General features: G+C 44.4%; 1 protein-coding gene across 6 annotated transcripts in view; it reads right to left on the reverse strand.

The window, feature by feature from the left end:
• The window catches only part of LOC147104527 (oxysterol-binding protein 2-like), a 461,946-nt gene that overhangs the window by 104,822 nt on the left and 343,153 nt on the right, over nucleotides 1–13,971 (reverse strand). The gene's annotated exons all lie outside the window — the stretch shown is intronic.

A 13,971-nucleotide genomic window follows, 5' to 3' on the forward strand; every position in this document is an offset into this window, starting at 1 on the left:
AAGAATTTGCAAAATGGGACAAACACCCAATTGAGATCCTACATGCTGAATTCTGTAAAAGTATCCTCCGGACTCAAAGGAAAACAGTAAACAATGAATGCAGGGCGGAACTAGGCCAATATCCATTAATAATCACTATCCAAAAAAGAGCCACCAAATTTTGGAATCACCTACAAATGAGCAACCCCCAATGCTATCACTACGACACCCTGAAATGCCAAGAGCTGACCATAAAGAAGAATACCCTCCTCTCGCAATCTAGTATACTGTATTCGCTGCTCACGATGCGGTCTCCTCTACATTGGGGAGACCAAACGCAGATTGGGTGACCGCTTTGCGGAACACCTCCGTTCAGTCCGTAAGGGTGACCCCGAGCTTCCGGTCGCCTGTCATTTCAATTCACCGCTCCATTCCCACTCGGACCTCACCGTCCTTGGCCTCTTGTACTGTTCCACGGAAGCTCAACGTAAACTCGAGGAACAGCACCTCATCTTCCGATTAGGCAGTCTGCAGCCTTCCGGTCTCAATATCGAGTTCAACAATTTCAGATCATAACCTCGGCCCCTATTTCATTTTCACTTATATTTTTCCACTCCTTTCCTTTCCCCCCCGCCCTTTCCTTTCGTTTCTCTCTCACACCTGGCAGCTATCTTTTGCCCTGCCAGTACACTTTACACCTAATCACAGCCTATTACCATCTCGTCTAGCTTCTAATCTCTTTTACTTCTTTTGGTTCTTTTATTCTTTTGTCCGATCGCAGCCCTGCCTTCGATCTAGTTCCTTTTCTCTCCAGTTTTGAAGAAGGGTCAAACCCGAAACGTCAACTCAAATTTCTCTCCACGGATGTTGCCTGACTTGCTGAGTTTTTCCAGCATTTTCTGTTGTTATTTCGGATTTCCAACATCTGCAGTATTTTGCTATAATACCCTCAGTCAACTAGTCCTGGGACTCAGTGAAGTAACTACTAACACTACTAACAATAACCAGCCCCAGGACAGTGACAGCGTAACACAAAGAATTCGACCCAACACAATCGTCGCTAAGCAAAAGGAAAAATATCTGACATATTGGGCAGAAACAACAAAAACCCAAAGCAAACTCGATTGCTACTTGACCCTAAACAGACAATACAACATAGCTGATTACCTGACCACGGTAAAGGACAGCAAACTGAGAAAAATCCTGACAATGTACAGACTTAGTGAACATAGCCTGGCGATCGAAAAAGGTAGACACAGGCAGACCCGGCTACCAAGAGAGGACAGGATATGCTCTCACTGCAGTCAGGGAATGGTGGAGACAGAGATGCACTTCCTCACAGCTTGTAGAAAATATCAGGGCATAAGGGAGAATTTCTACCCAAAATTTACAAAAATATGCCCGGAATTCAGAAAATTGAATGACGACCAAAAACTCCCATACCTACTAGGGGAAGAGAGAAGTTGCATAACACTAGCGGCACTATGTTACAGCTTGCCATAAACAGAGGGACAACCACTAAATATAAGAAAAGAGTATATATAAATGATATGAAAGTATATTTATACACTCAGGGATATATCTGTTTATACACTGTATGGATAGATCTGTATTTTTGTGAACAAACATGAATGTTTTCCGATGCTTTGGCAACATAAGATGTAACTTGTCATGCCAATAAAGCGATTTGAATTGAATTGAATTGAATAGAGGAACAAAGGGATCTCGGAGTACAAATACACAAATCACTAAAAGTTGCACCACAGGTTAGCAAGGCCATAAAAAAAGCAAACCAAGCACTAGGGTTTATTTCTAGAGGGATAGAATTGAAAAGTAGGGAAGTTATGCTAAACCTGTATCGAACCTTGGTTAGACCACACTTGGAGCACTGCGTACAGTTCTGGTCGTCATATTATAAAAAGGATATCGAGGCACTGGAGAGGGTGCAGAGAAGATTTACAAGGATTATGCCAGAAACACAAGGGTATACATATCAGGAAAGGATGAACAGGCTGGGTCTTTTTTCTCTTGAAAAAAGGCTGAGGGGTGACCTAATAAAGGTCTATAAAATTCTGAAAGGTTTTGATAGAGTAGATACAGAGAGAATGTTTCCACTTGTGGGGAAGAGCATAACTAGAGGCCATCAATATAAGATAGTCACCAAGAAATCAAATAGGGAATTCAGAAGAAACTTCTTTACCCAAAGTGTGGCGAGAATGTGGAACTCGCTACCACAGGGAGTGGTTGAAGTGAATTGTATAGATGCATTCAAGGGGTGGGTAGATAAGCATATGAGGGAGAAGGGAATAGAGGGTTAATGCTGACAGAGTTAGATGAGGAAAGACGGGAGGAGGCTCGAGTGGAGCATAAACACCGGCATGGACTGGTTGGGCCAAATGGCCTATTTCTGTGCCGTATATCCTATGTAATCACATCCTGCCATCCATTTACTCCCAATCTTTGCTTTCTGTTCCCTAGACATCCTTCTATCCATGTGGCTACATCAGCTTTAATACCAATGTGCCTTAATTTTCGTACAGGAAACTTTTTTTTTTTATCCGGCACCGACGGGACCGACGTGGTGCTGGTTCATCAAAAGTTCCGGATAACCAAAAACTATAATAAAAGATACGGAGTGGAGAGCTCTGTATAAAGCAACAAACCCTGTTGCTTAGCAACAGGTTCAGAACAATGGCCACAATTTGCAAGCGTCTCTGTAGCTTAGCAACAGCTGCAGCCACACCTTTGCACAGCAACAGATGGAGGAAGGCAAGTAATAAAAAACTTACCTGAACCTACTCCTGAATTTTGCCAGTTAACCGAGATTTCCGGTTATTTAGGTGCTGGTAAATCGAAAGTTTCCTGTAAGTCTTGTGTAGCACCTTGAAAAAGCCTTTCACAACCTGCCCTAAAGTAAACTTTACTGTGAGAGGCAGCCAAGCAGGTAACGCTCCAGGGAAAAGCTCTGAAATTTTCACCAGTACCCAAAGTTGAACTTCAAACTTCCCAATCCACACTATTCAACTTTGAGCTTCTGTATTACACAGACAAGATTCCCACAGTCCCAAGATTTTAGGAATCATTGTGTTCCATACAATATTTGATAACCTACCTCTACCTTTAACCTGCAATACCATTCTTAACATGTTTATCCAACACTTTTAAAGGACCTAATTAATATTGTGTCAACTACATTTGCTGGGATTCATTTTTATAAATCCAAGACTCTGTGCAGAGATGGCTTTCTTCAGCATCACTTAAAACTTTTTTTTTTTTAATTGAAAAGCCCCAGTGAAAGGACAAGGCTCACAGTGGAGGACACCACCAGCGTTAAACAGACTAGGACAGGAGTAGATCAAGATGCCTTGGTTAGCAAACTTGGGTTTTAAAAGCCCGTAGACTGTGGGAGAAAGGAAAGAGTGAGGGAGGTCAAACGTTCCACAGTTTTGAGGCGCTGAGAAAAGATAAGTTAGTTAGAGGAGACGACAATGGGGCTCAACTCATGGTTCAGCAAGTTTTCCTAGCGAATAACTGAATTGCACAGGCCAAGAAAGTCCTAGATTCGATTCCCAGATACCAGTTAGCTAGTCTCAACCATGACGGTGGGAAGTGATGGGAATGATCTCGGCACTCCTGGCTTCGGAAAATCGCCGACTTTCCTGTTTCTGATCACTATTCAGAGACTCCTGCTGAAAGTGTCTCTGTGTAGATATCTGTTCATCAACAAAGCAATGACATCATCGCGTTCTTCTGCATTGAGAAACACGGTTTCATGTTACCATGGCAGTATTGCCTCCAACAATTTATGCTCCAAATGTCAGCACAATTGGCGAGTGAAAATGCTTGCTCTGTTCAATTAGCAAGAAGTTCCAGTGGACTGCTTGAAGCCAGTCCTGTGGGTTAATGGAGTAAATCTTGTTTGTTTTTCACCCTTTCGGCTTTTATCAAGCTTCCCTTATTATACAGGTTAGCTGAGAAACATGAGGCACCGCAACAGTAAATGAAATGGGTCGGTATGGTAATGATACGTTAGGACAGTGACTAGTTCCAGAAACGCGTTCAATAACTGGCTGGGGAATTCACCTTTATCAGCAAGTCTTGTAGAATTTTCAGCACCAGTGACAGTGCCATGTGAACCTCAATCTCTCTGGGAAGGATTACTTTGCTTGCAATTGATAAGTTACTTGGAACAGGTTTATACAATAAACAATTCCTCTCTTTCTCCCCCAAAAGGAATGCTTCAATTTTCAGTAAACAGCTGCTTAACATACCAAAAGCAAAAAGTTTAAGCATCCAATCAGAAGTTAATTGGAATTATTCAAACCTACTCCCTTAACGAATCAGAATGAGGACTTTACATATGCTAATGAATTGGATAATGCACAACATCACATGTAGTTATGGCAGGCTGGTTTTGCACATTTTCAGGTCCCCAATTACACAATGACATTGACAGAAGCCAGGGAGACATTCATTAAATCCAGATTCCAAAAACATTCCATCAGCACCAATACACAAGCTTCCTCTATACTACCCAACAGCATCCCCAAGTCAGGTGTAGTACTTGATTAATACAGAATAAAGTTCCCTCTATTCTGCCCATCAAGCAGTCCAAGATTGACTATAGCACAGGTTAGATGCACAGGGAAATGAAAATGGTGCACTTAGTGCAGACGGGAGTGATCTTCAAAGATTGGGTTTAAAATACATTGTTGGGGCAGTTTGGAAAGAGCGTGATGTATACTGCTGACTCTTTGTGTGGGTTGGACTTTATCTAAACGTAGCTGATTCAGGTTCAGAATTCCAATGGACTAAACCCCTTCCCATTCACTCGCATCATATAGAATTCCAATGGATTAAACCCCTTCCCATTCACTCACATCATATAGAATTCCAATGGACTAAACCCCTTCCCATTCACTCACATCATATAGAATGGGAAGGGGTTTAGTCCATTGGAATTCTATATGATGCGAGTGAATGGGAAGGGGTTTAGTCCATTGGAATTCTATATGATGCGAGTGAATGGGAAGGGGTTTAGTCCATTGGAATTCTATATGATGCGAGTGAATGGGAAGGGGTTTAGTCCATTGGAATTCTATATGATGCGAGTGAATGGGAAGGGGTTTAGTCCATTGGAATTCTATATGATGCGAGTGAATGGGAAGGGGTTTAGTCCATTGGAATTCTATATGATGCGAGTGAATGGGAAGGGGTTTAGTCCATTGGAATTCTGAGCCTGAATCAGCTATGCTTAGATAAAGTCAAACCCACACAAAGAGTCAGCAGTATGCATCACGCTCTTTCCAAACTGCCCCAACAATGTATTTTAAACCCAATCTTTGAAGATCACTCCCGTCTGCACTCGTGCACCATTTTCATTTCCCACACCAGACTTCTGAATGAGGCTGACCATCTAACACCAACTGGTGTTAGTACGTTATCACTGCCCATAATCTAACTCACTTCACTATCTAATTTCCCTTGCGAGTAGTCTTCAGAGATAGGGCCTGAGATAAAGACCCGTGATCACTCTCTTTACATTTCTACCTACCTTGGATCAGTACCTTGAACAAATTTTTCCCCTCTTTGCTTGTCTTCCGTACAGTTGGGTTGTTAGTATTTGTATCTATTTCACGCACTATGTTTAATATTATGTGGGTTGCTGACAAGCACAGTGTCTTGCAACCTCAGGTATGTCCAATCACAAACGGATCAATAATATGTCCGTGCCTTTGAGCCTGAATGGAACGACTCTGAATGTCCTTCACCATGGGAAAAAGGCTCAGGATAAAACTGTGCATAAAACACTCCAGGAACATCATGGATACTCTCAACTACTCCTGTGTAGTCTGGTTGAATGGAGCTAGCAACCTGAGGCTACGTTGCGCAAACATACAAGGGCCTTTGACACTGCGCTGATGTCTGGATTTACTGAGGCTAAGTACAATCCTGGCAACTGCTTTCTCAAGACATATATATCTTCGGGCCACAAACGGCCAATTTCCAAATATTTATAAGAGTCCGTTTAAATAATGCATTTAACAACTTAATCTAAACAGGAAGCATTGATCAAAATTATAGATTAAACAAAAAATCAATCAGCTACCATTCTCTGGATGATACTTAGCGGTAACTTGGTTGTAGTGAGTGCAACAAAGAGGGTGCACATTCAATCATATTAACTGAGCAATGTCATGCTTTGATCGGAAGTTCCAAATTAAAGGAATGAAGGGGAAGGAATCGGCTCCATTGGAGTTCCACACAGTGAGAGGGAAAGGTTTGAAATCAGCGGCCATTTGCAGTGAGTAGTATTATGTCTGTGTATAATTGAGACACCTTTACTGAATGGAAACAACCTGGAAACTGAAACTACAGAAGCCTGCTAGGGCCTTTTATACAGGGGTGGTCACTGCCGGTACTGCAGTCTGAGACCAGTTATTCCCTTAAAGGTACATACACAACAATTCCTCCCCTTTTAGATAAACAGTACATAACATTCATTTAACAATTAAATAATAACTAATTACAATTACAATTACGGTTGCTAGATACATTGGTTGAAGTTAAGCAATTATAAGTTCAGTCTTTGAGGAGGCTTCCTGATTCTGTCTGGATAACGCCTCTTTGGGATATCAGGTTCTTCTGGCAAGGTTGAGTTGGGATCAATGTCGTTGTTTGGTTCGTCTGCTTCCAATATCACCGATTCTGAGGTAGATGCAATTGGTACTTCGGTTTCATCGTCAGGTGTATCAGATCGTGGTGTGGAGTTGACGTTTTCCAGTGACTCTAGAATCTGGTCAGCATAGCGTCTTACAATGCTCTCTCCAACGTCCACGGTATACATTAGAGGTCCTTGCCGTGTACAGATCGTTCCTGGCTGCCATTTCTCTGTGCGGTAGTCCCGGGCCAAAACTGGTTGACCTATCTTAAAACTCCTGGTCGGCCTTTCATTCATATTCTGAAACTGCCTGTTCTCCACATCTCTTCTGACGTTTGGCTTAACCAAATCCAAGCGGCATCGTAGTCTTCGATTGAAGAACATCATGGCTGGAGTTTGGTTGGTAACCGCATGTGTCGCATTCCGGTAGGCAAACAAGAAGTTATCCACCTTGTGTTGTAGGGGTATATCTTCATTACACATTGCCTTGATAGCCTTCTTGAATGTTTGAACAAACCTCTCGGCCAATCCATTGGTGGCTGGATGATATGGGGCGGATGTGTAATGCTTAACACCATTGTTCTTTAAGAACCTCCGGAACTCTTCAGACACAAACTGTGGTCCATTGTCAGAGCAAATCTGTTCAGGCAGCCCATTCCTGGCGAATATGGTTCATAAGACTGTGATAGTTTTTTCTGTGGTGGTTGAGGACATTTTTATTACCTCTGGCCACTTTGAATGTGCATCCACCGCAATTAAAAACATCGAGTCCATAAAGGGACCAGCAAAATCAATGTGCACCCTTTGCCATGGAGATGAGGGCCACTCCCATGGATGTAGAGGGGCTTGTGGTGGGGCGTTTTGGACCTTCTGGCATTCTGTACAGCTCTTGGTCATCTCTTCAATTTCTCTATCGATTCCCGGCCACCACGCAAACGCTCTGGCTAAGTTCTTCATTTTTACCCCTCCCAGATGACCCTCATGAAGCTCATTGAGCACTCTATCCTTCAATTTGGGTGGAATTACTACTCTGGATCCACACATCAAGGTTCCTCTGCACACTGACAGCTGTTCTCTTCTCGGCGAGAATGCTGGCAGCAGTGGTTCGCCATGTGCTGGCCATCCCTTCACCATTAAATCATAGACCCAGGAGTGTGTCGGGTCATTTCATGTTTCCTTTTCTATGTTTGCATTCGTCACAGGGAGACATTCGACTATAGTCGAGTGGAATAACTCCACTGGATCCACTGCCAGTTCTTCTTCCACTGTCGGCAACGGTAGGCGCGACAATCCATCAGCATTCCCATGCTGTTTAGTTCCTTTGTACTCAATGTCATATTGGTGAGCCCCTAGGAAAAGGGACCACCTCTGTAGCCGTTGTGCCGTCATTATCGGTACGCCCTTCTGAGGGTTGAAAATGGAGACGAGAGGTTGATGATCAGTTAGTAGAGTAAATTTCTGACCATGCAGGTAGTGATTGAACTTCTTCACCCCCCACACCAGGCTGAGGGCCTCTCTGTCAATCTGGGCGTAGTTACGCTCGGCTGAAGTTAACGAGCGTGACGCAAAAGCTATCGGCCTCTCTGAACCATCAAGGAATTTATGTGACAGTACCACCCCAATGCCGTAGGGAGACGTATCACACGCCAGTCTTATCGGTAGTGATGGGTTGTAGTGAGCCAATACTTCTCTTGAAGTGATTAGGTCCTTACTCTTCTGAAAGGCCCGCTTGCATTCTTCGCTCCATTTCCATGCTACTCCCGTTCGTAGTAGGGCGTTCAGTGGATACAGAATTGTGGACAAATTCGGCAAAAACTTATGGTAGTAATTCACCAATCCGAGGAATGACCTCAGTTGCGACACATTTTCAGGCGCTGGAGCCTTAACTACTGCTTCAATTTTGTCAGGGGACTTATGCAACCCCTCTTCATCAATCACGTGGTCACAATACGATATCTGTTCCTTAAAAAACTCGCACTTGGGGCGATTGGCTCGTAGCCCATGTTCACGTAGTCTAGTGAGCACCTGCTCTAGGTTGGCAAGGTGTTCACTGTCATCTTCACCTGTCACTAGGATGTCATCCAAGTAACACTGAGTCCCCGGAATCCCTTGCAGGACTTGTTCCATCGCTCTTTGCCATATCGCCGGAGCTGAAGCTACTCCGAATACCAGTCGATTATACTGGTAAAGGCCTTTGTGAGTGTTTATCGTGAGATACTTCCGAGAGGATTCTTCAACCTCCATCTGCAAATATGCTTGTGCTAGGTCAATTTTTGTAAAACGCTTCCCTCCAGATAGTGAGGCGAAGATATCTTCTATCCTTGGAAGAGGATATTGTACTGTGTGAAGGACTGGGTTCACCGTCACCTTGAAGTCCCCACAGATGCCAACCTTCCTTGTCTCCTCAGACTTATTGTTTAACGTTTTTTTCATGACAGGAACGATGGGTGTCGCCCACTCACTCCAGTCTACCTTAGATAACATGCCTGCATTCTCCAGATTCTCCAGCTCTGCCTCGACGGCTGGGCGAATTGCATATGGTACCGGTCTTGCTTTGAAAAACTTGGGAATTGCATTCTCCTCTATTTTTATCGAGGCGGTTATGCCTTTAAGAGTGCCCAGTTCTTGTTGAAATACCTCTTTGGCGTCAGCTAAGATTGTTGACAATCGTCCAGGAGTGACGTCGTCATCCTTTTTACCAGCCACCGTCAGTGCCTGAATGGAGTGCCAGTCTAAACTTATCTTTCTGATCCATTCACATCCCAATGACGGTGGTCCACCATCTTGCAGAATGTAGAGATACAATTTCCGTATTTTCTTGCCGTTGTATTCGACAGGCACCCTTATTTTTCCTCTGGGGTATACTTTTTGCCCCATATACGTCCTCAAGACAATGGATGTCTCTCTCAAGGGTATGTGTGAGAATAGCCGCTCATAGTCTCGTCGATTCATGACGGTTAGAGCTGATCCTGTATCCAATTCCATTTTGACTTGGGACCCTGCTATCGTGAGGGTGACCCAAATGGTTCAGTGATCCTCTTTTGCGATTACGTTGTGAAGTTTGAGACAGCTTAGTCTCTTGTTCCCGGATTCACTATCGCTCATCTGGTCTTCGGAACTGCTGTCCGTCATCTTTTGTACTTTCCTGTACGGTTCCTTAGTAGCCTTTTTGTTGTCGTTGGTCTTCTTCCCAGACCTGCAAACTCATGCATTGTGTCCCATCTTTCCGCATTGCCTGCATATTTTGTCCTTGGACCAGCAGTCCTTCTGGTCATGGTTTGTTCTGCCGCAGCGATAACATTTTGCAAATCCCCGTGTCATTTCGTGGGTGCCGTATTCCTGTGGCTTTTGTTGTATTTCCGCAGCTCCCCTTGCTGCTGCTTCGTACGATACTGCCACGCTGAAAGCCTTATCTAGCGTCAGCTCTTTCTCTGAGAGTAACCTCTTCTGGGTTCCTTCACTCAGGAGTCCACAGACAAATTTGTCCCATAAGGTATCTGCCAGTCCTGCTCCGAACTGGCAGTGCTTTGATAGTTTGCGTGGTTCCGTAAGGTAATCAGCATTGCTCTCATTTTTATGCTGATTTCTCCTGTGGAATTTAAATCTTTCTGCTATCAGCAGCGGTGTAGGATTTAGGTGTTCCTGTAGGATAGCAACAATTTCGTTAAAACTCTTTGCCTTCGGTTTGGCTGGAGTAATCAGGTCCCGCAATAGGCCATACGTTCTTGCACCCATTAAATTTAGCAATACCGATGCCTTTTTCTCATCGGCTATTTCGTTTGCCTCGCAATATACCTCGACTCTTTCCACATACGTGGTCCAGTCTTCTATTGCATTATCGAAGGCAGTGATATCGCCAGTCTTTGGCATCTTGAAAATCTAAGATGGCACCTCCTGCGCTTTTCCTTCTTCCCCGCCGAGTTAAGATGGCGCCTCCCGCGCTTTCCCGCCGCTGCTGCCAATGCTGTTGCTGGCGATTATATTTATTTTACTATCCTGTAATGGCGATGCCCTATGGTCTTCGCACCTCCCCGATCGCTGCTGCCAACGCTGCTCTCCGTGGTATTTTTATTTTTCTATCGCGCTTCAATATTTGCTCCGTTAATTGAAGAACCGTTCCCGTCGTGGAGCGGACCCTCTGGGACACTTCCCTCCCTCTTCTTAGGTCCGAACGCTGCCCGGCTTTGAAGCACCGGCCGCGCCCTGTGTGCTCCACCCTCTCTCTCTCTCTTTGCTTCCCGACTCGCTGCCCGGCCCCGTTGCAGAGCCACCCGATCGAGCTCTAGCCCGCCGCAGCCCAGGAAGGATCAGTGCACTACCTGCCACCAGCCCGATTAGCTGGGAAACCACAGACTGGAGAACCAAGCCTGGCTCTCGACAGTCTCTCCTGCAACTTTTCAATTCGATGATTTGGAGGGCAGTTGCCCACGGTCGACGCCTGTTTCTCGAGTTTCTTTGGATTTTTTTTTTTTCTTTCTTCTGGCTCCGACCTTCAATAACGTCGTCTGAGGTGCTGCCGAGTTGCAGGTAAGTTCGTTTCCTACTCGTCGCCAGTATTATGTCCGTGTATAATTGAGACACGGACTGCTGGAGTTGATTATAACAAGTCTTTACTGAATGGAGACAACCTGGAAACTGAAACTACAGAAGCCTGCTAGGGCCTTTTATACAGGGGTGGTCACTGCCGGTACTGCAGTCTGAGACCAGTTATTCCCTTAAAGGTACATACACAACAAGTAGAAAGGTGTTTGGTCCATTGGAATTCTATATGATGTGAGTGAATGGGAAGGGGTTTAGTCCATTGGAATTCTATATGATGCGAGTGAATGGGAAGGGGTTTAGTCCATTGGAATTCTATATGATGCGAGTGAATGGGAAGGAGATTAGTCCATTGGAATTCTATATGATGCGAGTGAATGGGAGTGGGGTTAGTCCATTGGAATTCTATATGATGCGAGTGAATGGGAAGGGGTTTAGTCCATTGGAATTCTATATGATGTTGGTGAATGGGAAGGGGGTTAGTCCATTGGAATTCTATATGATGCGAGTGAATGGGAAGGGGGTTAAGTCCATTGGAATTCTATATGATGCGAGTGAATGGGAAGGGGATTAGTCCATTGGAATTCTATATGATGCGAGTGAATGGGAAGGGGCTTAGTCCATTGGAATTCTATATGATGCGAGTGAATGGGAAGGGGTTTAGTCCATTGGAATTCTGAGCCGGAATCAGCTACGCTTAGATAAAGTCAAACCCACACAGAGTCAGCAGTATGCATCACGCTGTATGAATAACAATTTTAAACTGACTGGCTGTCAGCTCAAATTGTGAGTCATGGGGCTCTCCCCTCATTGAATTGCACAGCACATCAATCCAGCTAGTCACAGTGTTGCATCCCTCTACTACTGCTCTGACCCTCGATAACAATCCAGCCAGTTTATGGATGTTTACTGAGGTCACGTTCAGGCAAACCGTTAAAACAAAACAGTGACTGTACCCATGTTTGATCATGTAGGGGGTGGGAGATTATCACTGGAATTCTCACAGTAACTTGCTACAAGCAAAGATGGTTAAATTCAGAGCATCAAACAGCCATGCTTGCGAGTGCACCCTTCGCTTTCGTCAAGCATTCATCAAGTAGTGTCGACAGTGGTTGTTAACATAGAAACACCCACGTCAGGCTGTTGACACGTCCCTGGTGTAATGGGATTCTTGACAATCTCTCATTTCGACCCAAATCTTTACTAATTCATGAGTTACTGAGTCTAACCCTAGGCAACAGCTAACCTATCAAAATGGACCTCGCTGCGTAATTGTAACTCCGCTCAGTAGCATCGTTCATGCTATTCAGAGAGAAAAATCCACAACGATGACAGCAGTGATGGAAAGACCCACAGCATACTAATAAATCATCGTCACCAATTCAGTGACAGGAAACTTAGCGCTGCTGCAACCTTCCCCAATTCGAATATAGATCATTGCTGACATGCCCAGAATGCACATAGTGCTGCAGTGCACAACAACAACTTGCATTTCTATAGCGCCTTTAACGTAGTAAAAACGTCCCAAGCTACTCCGCAGAGGTGTAATCAGACATAAATTGACACCGAACCAAAGGAGGGGGCATTAGGACAGATGACCAAACGACTGGTCAAAGAGGTAGGTTTTAAGCAGAGTCTTAAAGGTCGAGAAAGAGGTGGCGAGGCAAAGAGGTATGAGGAGGGAATTTCAGACCTTAAGGTCTAGACAGCTGAAGACACAGCCACCGATGGTGGGACGAAGGAACTGGGGGATGCACAAGAGACCAGAGTTGGCGGAATGCTGACAAATAACACATTCTATTTCTTCTTCCCTATTGCTGTGGTATATAAGGTTTATGCATGCTGTTAAGGAGGGCACAGAGATAGTGTGGTCCCCGAGGTGTGACAAGTGCTTGGCTCCTGCTCTACACTCTTTCTCCGAGAACCACTGATGTCTTGCCACTGTCACTTGGCTTCGACCAGCTTACTGCTCTTTCTCTCTCTTGCCTGTCCCTCTTTCTGTGATTCTAGGGTTTGATCCAACTTGCTGACTCCGTTACCCGGCAAACTAAGGCTCAATGCAGAGGAGGTTCCTCACCCAGCACTAAGCCTGTATTATGCCACTAATCTGCCACATACAAAGCATTTCCACAATAACAGCAACACTCAACATAACATGCATTTGTTTCCATAGTTTAAACTCAAACCACATATCAGACAACTAACAGATAAAGCACGGACTCAGTTAAGCCCACATAATGCACTTGATCATTGAGACTGTATGTGCTCACGATCAGTCGATTGTTTAATTTTCAGTTGCAACTGAGTCCCTTTGTGCATCATGTGTACAAGATCGTGAATGGATTGGATATTATAATACAAATGCCCACTGACCCTTCCTGAACTGGTTAGAAGCTGCAGAAACAACACATTGTCACTTGGATACTTCATTCCAGGTTGGTTACGACTGCCATGGTGTCTGAACAGTATGTTAAAAATATTCCAACCTTGTGCACATCATGCTGAAGTCAGCTCACACACTGATACCATGTACCAAATGGTAGAGACTGTCAAGAGACTGAAACCCACTCCTAATCCAAATCGCTAGTGCTGAGCTACTGTGAGGACACATAAGAACATAAGAAATAGGAGCAGGAGTAGGCCATTCGGCCCTTCGAGCCTCTTCCGCCATTCAATGAGATCATGGCTGATCTTCTACCTCAATTCCATTCATCGGCCTTATCGCCATATCCCTTGATGCCCTTACTAGTCAGAAATCTATCGACTTCTGTTTTGAATATACTCAATGACTG

This window comes from Somniosus microcephalus, chromosome 19 (genome assembly GCF_052327205.1).
Source record: "Somniosus microcephalus isolate GS21.2 chromosome 19, FLI_Smic_1.0, whole genome shotgun sequence".
Taxonomy (NCBI): domain Eukaryota; kingdom Metazoa; phylum Chordata; class Chondrichthyes; order Squaliformes; family Somniosidae; genus Somniosus; species Somniosus microcephalus.